We start from the raw sequence: 14,966 nt of genomic DNA, 5'->3' as shown, positions 1-14,966 counted from the left end.
ATAACCCTATATGCTTTCCAGAAATTCTACGTCATTTCTGATCATTAATATGTCAACAACATATACTCATCAGAAATTCTATAGTGCTCCCACTCACTTCTTTGGAAATACAAGTTTCTCATAAACTTTGTATACACCCAAAATATTTGATCATCATCAAAGCATACATTCCAACTCCGAGATGCTCACTCCAGTCCTCAGAAGGATTGCTGGAGCTTTGCATACTTATTAGCATATTTTAGGATAGACAAAACCTTCCGGTTGTATCACATACAACCTTTCCTCAAGAATCGTCGAGGAAACAATGTTTTGACATCCTATCTGCAAGATTTCATAAATAATGCAGTAATTGCTAATATAATTCCAACAGACTCTTAGCATCGCTACGAGTGAGAAAGTCTCATCGTAGTCAACTCCTTGAACTTGTCGAAAAACATCTTAACGACAAGTTGAGCTTTCTCAATGGTGACACTTACCATCATTGTCTGTCTTCCTTTCAAAATCCATCTGCACTCAACAGCCTTACGACCATCGAGTTGTTCTGCCAAAGTCTACACTTTGTTTTCATACATGGATCCTCTCTCGGGTTTTATGGCCTTGAGCCATTTATCGGAATCCGGGCCCACCGTCGCTTCTCCATAGCTCGTAGGTTCATTGTTGTCTAGGAACATGACTTCCAAGACAGGATTACGTACCACTCTGAAGTAGTATGCATCCTTGTCATCCCACGAGGTTTGGTAGTGACTCGATCCGAAGTTTCATGATCACTATCATAAGCTTCCACTTCAGTTGGTGTACGTGCCACAGGAACAACTTCCTGTGCCCTGCTACACACTTGTTGAAGTGACGGTTCAATAACCTCATCAAGTCTCCACCATCCTCCCACTCAACTTTTCGAGAGAAACCTTTCCTCGAAAAGGGACCCGATTCAAGAAACAATCCCTATTGCTTTCGGATCTGAATTAGGAGGTATACCCAACTGTTTTTGGGTGTCCTATGAAGATGTACTTTATCCGCTTTGGGTTCGAGCTTAATCCTGAAACTTTTTCACATAAGCGTCGCAGCCCCAAACCTTTAAGAAACGACAACTTAGGTTCCTCTAAACCATAATTCATACGGTGTCATCTCATCGGAATTACGTGGTGCCCTATTTAAAGTGAATGTGGTTGTCTTTAATGCCTAACCCATAAACTATCGTGGCAGTTCGATAAGAGACATCATGGTATGCACCATATCCAATAGGGTGCAACTATGACGTTCGGACACACCATCTCACTATGGTGTTCCAGGCGGTATTAATTGCGAAACAATTTCCACAATGTCTTAATTCTGTGCCAAACTCGTGATTCAGATATTCATCTCTATGATCATATCATAGATCTTTTATCCTCTTGTCATGATGATCTTTCAACTTCACACTGAAATTACTTGAACCTTTCAATAATTCAGACTCGTGATTCATCAAGTAAATATACTCAACATCTACTCGAATCATCTGTGAAGTAAGAACATAACGATATCCACTGCATGCCTCAGCACTCATTCGACTGCACACATCAAAATGTGTTACTTTCAACAAGTTGCTATCTTGTTCCATCTTACTGAAAACGAGGCTTTTCAGTCATCTTGCCCATGTGGTATGATTTGCATGTCCCAAGTGATTTCAAAATCAAGTGAGTCAAAACGGTCCATCTGCATGGAGTTTCTTCATGCATATACACCAATAGACATGGTTCGCATGTCTCAAACTTTTCAAAAACGAGTGAGCCCAAAGATCCATCAATATGGAGCTTCTTCATGCGTTTTATACCGATATGACTTACATGGCAGTGCCACAAGTAGGTGGTACTATCATTACTATCTTTTGGCATGAACATGTGTATCACTACGATCGAGATTTAATAAACCATTCATTTTAGGTGTAAGACCATTGAAGGTATTATTCAAATAAACAGAGTAACCATTATTCTCCTTAAATGAATAACCGTATTGCGATAGACGTAATCCAATCATGTCTATGCTCAACGCAAACACCAAATAACAATTATTTAGGTTTAACACCAATCTCTTTGGTAGAGGGAGCGTGCGATGCTTGATCATATCAAGCTTGGAAAAACTTCCAACACATATCGTCAGCTCACCTTTAGCTAGTCTCCGTTTTATTCCGTAGCTTTTATTTCGAGTTACCAACACTTAGCAACCGAACCGGTATCTAATACCCTGGTGCTACTAGGAGTACTAGCAAAGTACACATTAACACAATGTATATCCAATATACTTCTATCGACCTTGCCAGCCTTCTTATCTACCAAGTATCTAGGGTAATTCTGCTCTAGTGGTTGTTCCCCTTATTACAGAAGCACTTAGTCTCGGGTTTGGGTTTTACCTTGGGTTTCTTCACTAGAGCAGCAGCTGATTTGCCGTTTCATGAAGTGTCCCTTCTTGCCCTTGCCCTTCTTGAAACTAGTGGTTTCACCAACCATCAACAATTGATGCTCCTTCTTGATTTCTACTTTCGCGGTGTTAAACATCGCGAATACCTCAAGGATCATCATATCTATCCCTGATATGTTATAGTTCATCACGAAGCTCTAACAGCTTGGTGGCAATGACTTTGGAGAACCATCACTGTCTTATCTGGAAGATCAACTCCCACTCGATTCAAATGATTGTTGTACTCAGACAATCTGAGCACAAGCTCAACAATTGAGCTTTTCTCCTTAGTTTGTAGGTTAAGAAAGTCATCGGAGGTCTTATACCTCTTGACATGGGCACGAGCCTGAAATCCCAATTTCAGCCCTCAAAACATCTCATATGTTTCGCAATGTTTCAAAAACGTCTTTGGTGCCTCAACTCTAAACCGTTTAATTGAACTATCACGTAGTTATCAAAACGTGTATGTCAGATGTTCGCAACAACCACAGACCACGTTCGAGGTTCAGCATACTGAGCGGTGCATTAAGGACATAAGCCTTCTATGAAGCAATGAGGACAATCCTTAGTTTACGGACCTAGTCCGCATAATTGCTACTATCAACTTTCAACTAATTTTTCTCTAGGAACATATCTAAACAGTAGAACTATAGCGTGAGCTACGACATAATTTGCAAAAACCTTTTGACTATGTTCAGGATAATTAAGTTCATCTTATGAACTCCCACTCAGATAGACATCCCTCTAGTCATCTAAGTGATTACATGATCCGAGTCAAACTAGGCCGTGTCCGATCATCACGTGAGACGGACTAGTCATCACCGGTGAACATCTTCATGTTGATCGTATCTTCTATACGACTCATGTTCGACCTTTCGGTCTCCGTGTTCCGAGGCCATGTCTGTACATGCTAGGCTCGTCAAGTTAACCCTAAGTGTTTCACGTGTGTAAATCTGTCTTACACCCGTTGTATGTGAACGTTAGAATCTAACACCCGATCATCACGTGGTGCTTCGAAACACGAACTGTCGCAACGGTGCACAGTTAGGGGAGAACACTTCTTGAAATTGTTGTAAGGGATCATCTTATTTACTACCGTCGTTCTAAGCAAATAAGATGTATAAACATGATAAACATCACATGCAATCAAATAGTGACATGATATGGCCATCATCACTTTGCTCCTTTTGATCTCCATCTTCGGGGCTCCATGATCATCATCGTCACCGGCATGACACCATGATCTCCATCATCATGATCTCCATCATCGTGTCTTCATGAAGTTGCCTCGCCAACTATTACTTCTACTACTATGGCTAACGGTTAGCAATAAAGTAAAGTAATTACATGACGTTTAAGTTGACACGCAGGTCACAAATAAATTAAGACAACTCCTATGGCTCCTGCCGGTTGTCATACTCATCGACATGCAAGTCGTGATTCCTATTACAAGAACATGATCAATCTCATACATCACATATATCATTCATCACATCCTTTTTGGCCATATCACATCACACAGCATACCCTGCAAAAACAAGTTAGACGTCCTCTAATTGTTGTTTGCATGTTTTACGTGGCTGCTATGGGTTTCTAGCAAGAACGTTTCTTACCTACGCATGAACCACAACGTGATATGCCAATTGCTATTTACCCTTCATAAGGACCCTTTTCATCGAATCCGATCCGAATAAAGTGGGAGAGACAGACACCCGCCAGCCACCTTATGCAACTAGTGCATGTTTGTCGGTGGAACCGGTCTCACGTAAGCGTACGTGTAAGGTTGGTCCGGGCCGCTTCATCCCACGATGCCGCCGAATCAAGATAAGACAAGTAACGGCAAGCATATTGAACAATATCGACGCCCACAACTACTTTGTGTTCTACTCGTGCAAAGAATCTACGCAATAGACCTAGCTCATGATGCCACTGTTGGGGAACGTAGCAGAAATTCAAAATTTTCCTACGTGACACCAAGATCTATCTATGGAGAGACCAGCAACAAGTAGAAAGGGGAGTGCATCTACATACCCTTGTAGATCGCTAAGCGGAAGCGTTCAAGTGAACGGGGTTGATGGAGTCGTACTCGTCGTGATTCAGATCACCGATGATCCTAGTGCCGAACGGACGGCACCTCCGCGTTCAACACACGTACAGCTCGATGATGTCTCCCACGCCTTGATCCAGCAAGGAGAGAGGGAGAGGTTGAGGAAGACTCCATCCAGCAGCAGCACAACGGCGTGGTGGTGATGGAGGAGCGTGGCAATCCTGCAAGGCTTCGCCAAGCACCTACGGGATAGGAGGAGGTGTCACGGGAGGGAGGGAGGCGCCAGGGGCTCAGGTTTGGATGCCCTCCCTCCCCTCCACTATATATAGGGGCAGGGGAGAGGGGGGAGGCGCAGCCTTGCCCCCTCCTCCAAGGAAGGGTGCGGCTAAGGAGGGGGGAGGAGTCCATCCTCCCCAAGGCACCTCGGAGGTGCCTTCCCCCTTTAGGACTCTCCCTTTTTTCCTTTATCTTGGCGCATGGGCCTCTAGGGGCTGGTGCCCTTGGCCCATGTAGGCCAAGGCGCACCCCCTACAGCCCATGTGGCCCCCCGGGGCAGGTGGCCCCACCCGGTGGGCCCCCGGGACCCTTCCGGTGGTCCCGGTACAATACCGATGACCCCGAAACTTGTCCCGATGGCCGAAACAGGACTTCCTATATATAAATCTTTACCTCCGGACCATTCCGGAACTCCTCGTGACGTCCGGGATCTCATCCGGGACTCCGAACAACATTCGGTAACCACATACAAGCTTCCTTTATAACCCTAGCGTCATCGAACCTTAAGTGTGTAGACCCTACGGGTTCGGGAGACATGTAGTCATGACCGAGACGTTCTCCGGTCAATAACCAACAGCGGGATCTGGATACCCATGTTGGCTCCCACATGTTCCACGATGATCTCATCGGATGAACCACGATGTCAAGGACTCAATCGATCCCGTATACAATTCCCTTTGTCTAGCGGTATGGTACTTGCCCGAGATTCGATCGTCGGTATACCGATACCTTGTTCAATCTCGTTACCGGCAAGTCTCTTTACTCGTTCCGTAACACATCATCCCGTGATCAACCCCTTGGTCACATTGTGCACATTATGATGATGTCCTACCGAGTGGGCCCAGAGATACCTCTCCGTTTACACGGAGTGACAAAATCCCACTCTCGATTCGTGCCAACCCAACAGACACTTTCAGAGATACCCGTAGTGTACCTTTATAGCCACCCAGTTACGTTGTGACGTTTGGCACACCCAAAGCACTCCTACGGTATCCGGGAGTTGCACAATCTCATGGTCTAAGGAAATGATACTTGACATTAGAAAAGCTTTAGCATACGAACTACATGATCTTGTGCTAGGCTTAGGATTGGGTCTTGTCCATCACATCATTCTCCTAATGATGTGATCCCGTTATCAACGACATCCAATGTCCATGGTCAGGAAACCGTAACCATCTATTGATCAACGAGCTAGTCAACTAGAGGCTTACTAGGGACATGGTGTTGTCTATGTATCCACACATGTATCTGAGTTTCCTATCAATACAATTCTAGCATGGATAATAAACAATTATCATGAACAAGGAAATATAATAATAATCAATTTATTATTGCCTCTAGGGCATATTTCCAACACCGGCACCACGATGGGTGGAGGGGCGCGCACGGGCACGGGCACGGGCGCTAGAGCTGGCGCTGGCTTGTACACGAGCTCGCGCGGGTCCGCGGAGACCTCGGTGACGCCCGCGGCTTCCAGCTCTGCGATAGTCCTCGGTGACCAGCCCTTCAATGCTACAGGGATGGTCGCTGGCGCGGGCGCGAGATGGGATATGGGGCAGCAACAGTCACGGCCATCTCATTCTAGGCCATGTCCATGAGGCCCCATTCCTCCTTATTTTCTATCTCCTCTGGCTCAGAGTCGACTTCACCAAACTTGAAGACTAGTGGAAGATGATCCTTCTGCACCATGGTGTTGGTGGAGATCTGCGGGAGGGAGGGGAATGGGAGGCTAACAGTAAGGCCGCCCGTATTAAGTAGTGGCTCGGGCGCCATTAATGGAGAGGAAGGCGAGCGTCCATGGAAGTCAAAGGGCTCGATTCCCAATGAGCCTGCACAGCGTACAACTCGCACGCTTCCCGGTGAGCATTGGAGGACAGCTTGCATGCCTCTCGGATAGCCGGCACACCAGACTGCGCTCGCACGCCTCCCGTTCAGTCAAGCAGCTATCCGCACCGCACCTCCTATAGCTATTAAAACCAAGACATGTGGTGTCACATGAATGGTTAACATAACGCACACGATTTGAATTATACAAACGTTTGCGATGTTAGAGTGGCAGCTATTTGTTTGAAAATGCCTTTGTTGGCTGTTCAAGTGCTTCTTCTCTCAAAATGGACACGAAAAATACCATAGCATGTCGGGTGCCATTCCATGATGGCATGCCAAGTTTCATGAATTTCAGACGAGTTTTGGATTTGCTAGAATTTAAAAACAAAGTATCTCAACATTTTGCCGGCAATCAATAGTGCCCTGGTGCTTGAAATTCATTCCCATTTCTTTAATGGGACCTAAGCATGCACCCAAGGATAAAGATTTGATTTTTCAACCAATTTATATGCACTGGAGCATGTGCATGTAGTTCAAATTTAAATTATGCACATAAAATGCCTAGAAAACCCAGTTAATGTATAAAAATGTCCAAACGAACCCCGAAAAATTGCAAAATTTAACACAACACTCCTGTTGTTCTACGTTGACACTAGAAAAAAATTGAAAGCAATAAGAGGCAGCGGATATCATTTCGTCCCCGAAGTGGGACATTCCCTACCGAAACCATCAGGCTTGTTGTGAGAAGCTCTGGTTTGTGAGAAGCTTATACCCAAACCTGCCCCAAATGGGACAAAAATATTACCACGGCATGTTGATGCCACTCATGATAGCATGCCATGTTTCATGAATTTCAGACGAGTTTTGGATTTAGTAGAATTTAAAAACCAGGAATCTCAATGTTCGCGGCCGAGTGACGGTGGCAGGGTGTTTGACATTCATTCCCATATCTTGCATGGGACCTAAGCATGAAATCAAGGACACATATTTGAATTTTCAACCAATTTATATGCATTAGAGCATGTGCATGTAGTTCAAATTTGAATTATGCACATAAATGCATTTAATACTCAATTAATGCATAAAATGTCCAAACGAACCCCGAAAAATCCCAAAAATTGACACAACACTCTTGTTGTTCTACGTAGACACTAGAAAATTTTTGAAAGCAATAAGAGGCAGCTGATATCATTTCGTCCCCAACGGTGGGACGTTCCCTACCGAAACCATCAGGATTGTTGTGAGAAGCTCTGGTTTGTGGGAAGCTTATACCCAAACCTGCCCCGGCCCAAATGGGACAAAACATATACCACGGCATGTTGATGCTGCTCCATGATAGCATGCCAAGTTTCATGAATTTCATACGAGTTTTGGATTTACTAGAATTTAGAAACCAGGAATCTCAATGTTTGCAGCCGAGTGACGGTGGCAGGGTGTTTGACATTCATTCCCATTTCTTGCATGGGACCTCAGCATGAAACCAAGGACACAGATTTGAATTTTCAACCAATTTATATGCATTAGAGCATGTGCATGTAGTTCAAATTTGAATTATGCACATAAATGCGTTGAAAACTCAATTAGTGCATAAAAATGTCCAAACAAACCCTGAAAAATCACAAAAATTGACACAACACTCCTGTTATTCTATGTTGACACTAGAATTTTTTTGAAAACAATAGGAGGCAGCGGATATCGTTTCTTCCCCGAAGGTGGGACGTTCCCTACTGAAACCATCAGGCTTGTTGTGAGAACCTTTGGTTTGTGAGAAGCATATCCCAAAACCTGCCCCAAATGGGACAAAATTTTTACCATGGCATGTTGATGCTGCTCCATGATATCATGCCAAGTTTCATGAATTTCAGACGAGTTTTGGATTTACTAGAATTTAAAAACCAGGAATCTCAATGTTTGCGGCCGGGTGACGGTGGCAGGGTGTTTGACATTCATTCCCATTTCTTGCATGGCACCTAAGCATGCAACCAAGGACACATATTTGAATTTTCAACCAATTTATATGCATTAGAGCATGTGCATGTAGTTCAAATTTGAATTATGCTCATAAATGCATTGAAAACGCAATTAATGCCTAAAAAATGTCAAAAGGAACCCCAAAAAATCCCAAAAATTGATACAACACTCCTGTTGTTCTATATTGACACGAGAAATTTTTTGAAAGCAATAAGAGGCAATGGATATTGTTTCGTCCCCAAAGGTGGGACGTTCCCTACCGAAACTATCAGGCTTGTTGTGAGAACCTCTAGTTTGTGAGAAGCATATCCCCAAACCTGCCCCAAATGGGATAAAAAATTTACCACGACATGTTGCTGCCGCTCCATCATAGCATGCCAAGTTTCATGAATTTCGGATAAGTTTTGGATTTACTAGAATTTAAAAACCAGATATCTCAATGTTTGCGGTCGAGTGACAGTGGCAGGGTGTTTGACATTCATTCACATTTCTTGCATGAGACCTAAGCATGCAACCAAGGACACATATTTGAATTTTTAACTAATTTATATGCATTAGAGCATGTGCATGTAGTTCAAATTTGAATTATGCACATGAATGCATAGAAAACTCAGTTAATGTATAAAAATGTCCAAGCGAACCCCGAGAAATCCAAAAAATTGACACACCACTCGTGTTTATCTTTGTTGACACAAGAAACATTTTGAAAGTAAGAAGAGGCGACATATATCGTTTCGTCCCCCAAGGTGGCACGTGCCCTACTGAAACCGTCAGGCTTGTTGTGAGAGAAGCTCTAGTTTGCGAGAAGCTTATACCCACACCTGCCCCAAATGGGATAATATTTTTACCATGGCATGTCGCTGCCGTTCTATGATATCATGTCATGTTTCATGAATTTTAGATGAGTTTTCGATTTACTAGAATATTAAAACATGTATCTCAATGTTAGCGGTTGAGCGACAGTGTCCAGGTGTTTCACATTCATTCTCATTTCTTGCATGTGGCCTAAGCTTGTGAAAGTGCAGCTATCCCTAGGTGGTTTTGGTAATTCATAACAACATATAGCTCACTGAGCTAATGCTATTCCAAGACTATTATTTCAGGAAAGCTCAATGAATGGCATGGCATGGATGATGAAAGTGGGTCCCTCAAAATACTAAGGACAAAGGATTGGCTCAAGCTCAAAAGCTCAAGACTCTTCATTTCATATTTTAGTGATCCAAGATCACATTGAGTCTATAGGAAAAGCCAATACTATCAAAAAGGGATGAGGTGTTGCTTAATGAGCCTCTTGCTTCATGTGCTTAGTGATATGCTCCAAAACCCTCAGCTACCTACTCACATCCACAAATGACCTAAACCTAAAGCCAAAATCGGTCACACCGATTCCTCCTATCCGGCGCCACCGATTCCAAAAGTCATAGCCACTGCCACAAACCCTAAGCAAATTGGTCTTAACGATAGGAATCTCGGTCTCACTGAGATGGGATTGTAATCTCTGTGTTTCCCTTCGTAACATTTCGGTCTAACCGAAGTGAGCGATCGGTCCCACCGAGATTGCAATGTAAACTCTCTGTTTCCCTTTTGTAACATTTCGGTCTCACCGAAAAGAGCAAATCGGTCCCACCGAGTTTACCTGACCAACTATCTGGAAAGCTTATTACCAAAATCGGTCACACCGAGTTTGTGTAATCGGTCTTACCAAGATTACGTTATGCCCTAACCCTAACTGAATCGGTCTCACCGAGTTGCATGTCAGTCCCACCGAAAATTCTAACGGTCACTAGGTTTGCTAAATCGGTCCGACCGAGTCTGTTGAATCGGTCTGACCGAGTCTGTTGAATCGGTCCCACCGAGTTTGGTAAATTGTGTGTAACGGTTAGATTTTGTGTGGAGGCTATATATACCCCTCCACCTCCTCTTCATTCGTGGAGAGAGCCATCAGAACAAACCTACACTTCCAACTTACCATTTCTGAGAGAGAACCACCTACTTATGTGTTGAGGCCAAGATATTCCATTCCTACCATATGAATCTTGATCTCTAGCCTTCCCCAAGTTGCTTTCCACTCAAATCTTCTTTCCACCAGATCCAAAACCTATGAGAGAGAGTTGAGTGTTGGGGAGACTATCATTTGAAGCACAACAGCAAGGAGTTCATCATCAACGCACCATTTGTTACTTCTTGGAGAGTGGTGTCTCCTAGATTGGCTAGGTGTCACTTGGGAGCCTCCGACAAGATTGTGGAGTTGAACCAAGGAGTTTGTAAGGGCAAGGAGATCGCCTACTTCGTGAAGATCTACCGCTAGTGAGGCTAGTCCTTCGTGGGAAACGGCCATGGTGGGATAGATAAGGTTGCTTCTTCATGGACCCTTCGTGGGTGGAGCCCTCCGTGGACTCGCGCAACCGTTACCCTTCGTGGGTTGAAGTCTCCATCAACGTGGATGTACGATAGCACCACCTATCGGAACCATGCCAAAAATAGCTGTGTCTCCAATTGCGTTTGAATCCTCCAAACCCTTCCCTTTACTTTCTTGCAAGTTGCATCCTTTAATTCCGCTGCCTATATACTCTTTGCATGCTTGCTTGAATAGTGTGATGATTGCTTGACTTGTCCTAAGATAGCTAAAATCTGCCAAACTCTAAAATTGGGAAAAGGTTAAGTTTTTAATTGGTCAAGTAGTCTAATCACCCCCTCTAGACATACTTCAAGGTCCTACAAGTGGTATCAGAGCTTTGGTCTCCATTTGCTTTGATTTCCATAGCTTTTGGTGGTCATAGCCTTGGTTTCACAACCTAGGAGAGTATGTCGTCTAGCGAGGGAAACTATCACCGTAGAGGTCCTTACTTTGATGGTACTAATTTTGCTAGTTGGAAGCATAAGATGAAAATGCATATTCTCGGAAATAACCCCGCCGTTTGGGCAATTATTTGTATTGGCTTGCAAGGTTAATTCTTTAATGGGAGAGAACCGAACCTTGAAGCTAATGCGGAAGAATTGAAGAAGCTACAATACAACGCACAAGCTTGTGATATCATCTTCAACGGATTGTGCCCCGAAGAATTCAACAAAATCAGCCGTCTTGAGAATGCAAAGGAAATTTGGGATACTTTGATTGATATGCATGAAGGTACCGAATCCGTCAAGGAATCCAAGTTGGATGTGCTCCAAAGTCAGCTTGACAAGTTCAAAATGAAGGATGGTGAAGGTGTCGCTGAAATGTACTCTAGGCTTGCACTTATCACAAATGAGATTGCTGGCTTAGGGAGTGAAGAGATGACCGACAAATTCATTATCAAGAAGATCCTAAGAGCATTGGATGGAAAGTATGATACCATGTGCATATTGATTCAAATGATGCCAAACTACAAAGATCTCAAGCCAACGGAAGTCATTGGTGTTGGAAATATGCCCTAGAGGCAATAATAAAAGCATTATTATTATATTTCCTTGTTCATGATAATTGTCTTTATTCATGCTATAATTGTGTTATCCGGAAATCGTAATGCATGTGTGAATAACAGACACCAACATGTCCCTAGTGAGCCTCTAGTTGACTAGCTCGTTGATCAACAGATAGTCATGGTTTCCTGACTATGGACACTGGATGTCATTGACAACGAGATCACATCATTGGGAGAATGATGTGATGGACGAGACCCAATCCTAAACATAGCACAAGATCGTATAGTTCGTTTGCTAGAGTTTTGCAATGTCAAAGTATCTTTTCCTTAGACCATGAGATCGTGTAACTCCCGGATACCGTAGGAGTGCTTTGGGTATGCCAAACGTCACAACGTAACTGGGTGACTATAAAGGTAGACTACGGGTATCTCCGAAAGTGTCTGTTGGGTGACATGGATCAAGACTGGGATTTGTCACTCCGTATGACGGAGAGGTATCACTGGGCCCACTCGGTAATGCATCATCATAATGAGCTCAGAGTGACCAAGTGTCTGGTCACAGGATCATGCATTACGGTACGAGTAAAGTGACTTGCCGGTAACGAGATTGAACGAGGTATTGGGATACCGACGATCGAATCTCGGGCAAGTAACATATCGATAGACAAAGGGAATAGCGTACGGGGTTTGATTGAATCCTCGACATCGTGGTTCATCCGATGAGATCATCGTGGAGCATGTGGGAGCCAACATGGGTATCCAGATCCCGCTGTTGGTTATTGACCGGAGAGTCGTCTCGGTCATGTCTGCTTGTCTCTCGAACCCGTAGGGTCTACACACTTAAGGTTCAGTTACGCTAGGGTTGTAGGGATATGTATATGCAGTAACCCGAATGTTGTTCGGAGTCCCGGATGAGATCCCGGACGTCACGAGGAGTTCCGGAATGGTCCGGAGGTAAAGATTTATATATGGGAAGTCCTATTTCGGGCATCGGGACAAGTTTCGGGGTTATCGGTATTGTACCGGGACCACCGGAAGGGTCCCGGGGGTCCACCGGGTGGGTCCACCTGTCCCGGGGGGCCACATGGGCTGTAGGGGGTGCGCCTTGGCCTAATGGGCCAAGGGCACCAGCCCCACATAGGCCCATGCGCCTAGGGTTTGGAAGGGGAAGAGTCCTAGGAGGGGAAGGCACCTCCTAGGTGCCTTGGGGGGGAGGGAAACCCCCCTTGGCCGCCGCACCCCCTAGGAGATTGGATCTCCTAGGGCCGGCCACCCCCCTTTGGCCCTCCTATATATAGTGGGGGAGAGGAGGGACTTCATACCTGAACGCCTCGGCCTTTGGTTGCCTCCTTCTCCCTCCCCAACACCTCCTCAACCTCCATAGTGCTTAGCGAAGCTCTGCCGGAGTACTGCAGCTCCATCAACACCACACCGTCGTGCTGCTGCTGGTGCCATCTCCCTCAACCTCTCCTCCCTCCCTTGCTGGATCAAGAAGGAGGAGATGTGGCTGTTCCGTACGTGTGTTGAACGCGGAGGTGCCGTCCGTTCGGCGCTGGTCATCGGTGATTTGGATCACGTCGAGTACGACTACATCATCACCATTCTTTTGAACGCTTCCGCTCGCGATCTACAAAGGTATGTAGATGCATCTAATCACTCGTTGCTAGATGAACTCCTAGATGATCTTGGTGAAACGAGTAGGAAAATTTTTGTTTTCTGCAACGTTCCCCAACAGTGGCATCATGAGCTAGGTCTATGCGTAGTTCTTCTTGCGCGAGTAGAACACAATTTGTTGTGGGCGTAGATTTGTCAACTTTCTTGCCGTTACTAGTCCTTTCTTGCTTCAGCGGTATTGTGGGATGAAGCGGCCTGGACCAACCTTACACGTACGCTTACGTGAGACCGGTTCCACCGACTAACATGCACTAGTTGCATAAGGTGGCTGGCGGGTGTCTGTCTCTCTCACTTTAGTTGGAGCGGAATCGATGAACAGGGTCCTTATGAAGGGTAAATAGAAGTTGACAAATCACGTTGTGGCTTTAACGTAGGTAAGAAAACGTTCTTGCTAGAACCCTAATTCAGCCACGTAAAACTTGCAACAACAATTAGAGGACGTCTAACTTGTTTTTGCAGCAAGTGGTTTGTGATATGATATGGCCAAAGTTGTGATGAATGATGAATGATCTATATGTGATGTATGAGATGTTCATGCTATTGTAATAGGATTCACGACTTGCATGTCGATGAGTATGACAACCGGCAGGAGCCATAGGAGTTGTCTTTATTCTTTTATATGACCTGCGTGTCATCAAGAAACGCCATGTAAATTACTTTACTTTATTGCTAAACGCGTTAGCCATAGTAGTAGAAGTAATAGTTGGTGAGCAACTTCATGGAGACACGATGATGGAGATCATGGTGTCAAGCCGGTGACAAGATGATCATGGAGCCCCAAGATGGAGATCAAAGGAGCTATGTGATATTGGCCATATCATGTCACGTTTATTATTTGATTGCATGTGATGTTTATCATGTTTTGCATCTTGTTTACTTAGAACGACGGTAGTAAATAAGATGATCCCTCACAATAATTTCAAGAAGTGTTCCCCCTAACTGTGCACCGTTGCGACAGTTCGCTGTTTCAAAACACCACGTGATGATCGGGTGTTTTATTCAGACGTTCACATACAACGGGTGTAAGACAGATTTACACATGCAAACACTTAGGTTGACTTGACGAGCCTAGCATGTATAGACATGGCCTCGGAACACAGAAGACCGAAAGGTCGAGCATGAGTCGTATAGAAGATACGATCAACATGAAGATGTTCACCGATGTTGACTAGTCCGTCTCACGTGATGATCGGACACGGTCTAGTTTAACTCGGATCATGTAATACTTAGATGACCAGAGGGATGTCTAATCTAAGTGGGAGTTCACTAATAATTTGATTAGTTGAACTTAATTATCATGAACTTAGTCTAAAATCTTTGCAATATGTCTTGTA

This window comes from Triticum aestivum, chromosome 6B, assembly GCF_018294505.1.
Source record: "Triticum aestivum cultivar Chinese Spring chromosome 6B, IWGSC CS RefSeq v2.1, whole genome shotgun sequence".
NCBI classification, from domain to species: Eukaryota; Viridiplantae; Streptophyta; class Magnoliopsida; order Poales; family Poaceae; genus Triticum; species Triticum aestivum.
This window is presented reverse-complemented; position numbering follows the sequence as displayed.